This window comes from Gavialis gangeticus, unplaced genomic scaffold (assembly GCF_001723915.1).
Source record: "Gavialis gangeticus isolate Ggan-Ray unplaced genomic scaffold, GavGan_comp1, whole genome shotgun sequence".
NCBI lineage: Eukaryota > Metazoa > Chordata > Crocodylia > Gavialidae > Gavialis > Gavialis gangeticus.
In genome coordinates, this window is record NW_017728993.1 from 54,900,270 (window position 1) to 54,902,334 (window position 2,065).

Below are 2,065 nucleotides of genomic sequence, written 5' to 3' on the forward strand. Positions count from 1 at the left end.
TGATGCTACACCACTGTAGCAATGAACTCAGAAGTAGCTCATTGCTACTGCTTAGTAGCAGCTAAAAATAACTGTGAAGCAATGGCACTGTGCAGTAATGCAGGTTACTGCATTGCTTAAGCAAGTACTAAACAACTGTAAAGGTGGACTAACAACTGAGCGGTGGACTAACAACAGTGCAGTCAACCACTTAGATAGGTGTGGCCACTGACAATATAAATCATCTCACGTAGATACGCCCAGTGTGTATTTCACTGAAGCTCAAGGAAGTGCCAATGGCTAAAAGATTTCAGCAAAACGCTCTGTTCAGTCTTTGTCATGTCAAAGAACTGCACAAGAGAAATGAATGTTGGACTTTGCTGGATAGTTTTATATTTCAGGCCCTGAGGAGGAAGGGGCATGTGGAGAAAGCAATTTGCAACTGGAATAAACAAATTATTTTACTGACAATAGTTCAAACTGATAGTCATTTTCTGGAAGACAGCTGGTGCATTATCTCAAAAGGCATGGTTATCTGCCATAGAAATGGGTTTAACAGTCGTATTACTAAAATCCTGTGGCAGGATTTGAAACAGTCTTATTTGTTATATGTCATTACTTCACAGGACTCAAACTACTAAGAACACTAATGATAGCCCATTAATACAGTACAATTCTTTGAGCAATCTGCTCAAGACTTTACATTCTCAAGGCCACATTCAAAATAAGCAATAATACCGGTTTTTATCATTTATCAGGGTTGTGATGCTAATGAGACAGAAAGCCTGTTAAGAGTTTGGATGGATACATTCAGTTTAACTAATTTTTAGTCTAACATATTATAAAAGAACAAATTATGTAGTGAATGTATGGGGTCTTTTTAGTACTCTCTGCCCTGCTAAGAATTTTGCCAATTGATATTGACTGTGGCCTATGAGTCTTAGCCAGCAGCAGACCTAGAGAGGCACAAGGGCATTCCTAATACTCTGTTTTCTCCCAAAATTGTAGAGCATGGGATAAGGGTAAGATGACCCCATGGTCTATTTTTTTTTGAGATGCAGTGAAGAGGAAGAGCAAGGAAAGAAGGTGATACTCATTTTATGTATCTGTATCCAAATCTTGCAACAGCCACAGGCTGCCTGAGACTGGTTATGGCCTTCATTCATCTAGCACAAAAGCCATTCTCACATAGCAAAGTATTCAAACATCTTGCTTTTAAGCACACTTTTTAGTGCTTTGCTAAATCAGGTTGCAGCAGGAAATTCTACATCTAAGGTTGCACACTGTGTTTTCACTTGCTTTTCATAAAAAACTTGCAGTATAAAATGATTTCAGGGCCTGCTGCAGCTTCATATATCAGGATTTATCTAAATTTGAGTTAGGCACAATTAAAAACTTTGCTGCATTATGGCCTTGTTACATGCTAATTTTTGGTGGCTTCTGCAGCTCTGAACACCTGGATCATCTGCACATTAACACCTGACACTAGTTTTAAGCACTCATTTGGCAGCTCAAAATCATGCCACTCCAGGGCAAGATCATCTCTGATCCCGGCTACCCAGCTCCTGTTACACTAAGGTGTAGGCAATCTAGGTTATACCTTAGTGAAAACACCCCACTGGCTCTCCTCCCCTGCTGGCCCACTACTCTTCCCTCTTCCCAGCAGCCTGACTGCCTGGCCACTGCAATTGCTGCTTTCTGGGCTGGGCAGCCTGGGGAAGAGCAGCAGCCCACCAGTAGTAGCAGCCACTGGGCAGGCAGGTTAACCTTTTCCTGCCTGCTCCTCCAGACAGACAGCAAAGGCATCCACAAGTAAGGGGGCATGGAGCCCCCATGGAGGGTGGCATGGTGGATAGCTGGCAGCCTGGGAGGGAAGGACAAGGGAACCCCAAGGAGCAGGAGGCAGGGGGAAAGCTTGGACTGGGAAGTGGGGGTAGAGTCTTACTTTTCAGTCCTCCACTTCCCTGCTGGCCTGAACATGTGACTGCTCCAAACTAACACTGATCAAATTTGTGTAGCTCATGGTGTACCATATAATAGGACTTCAGTGTCCAAAATTGTGTATCTACACACGCACGCATACATG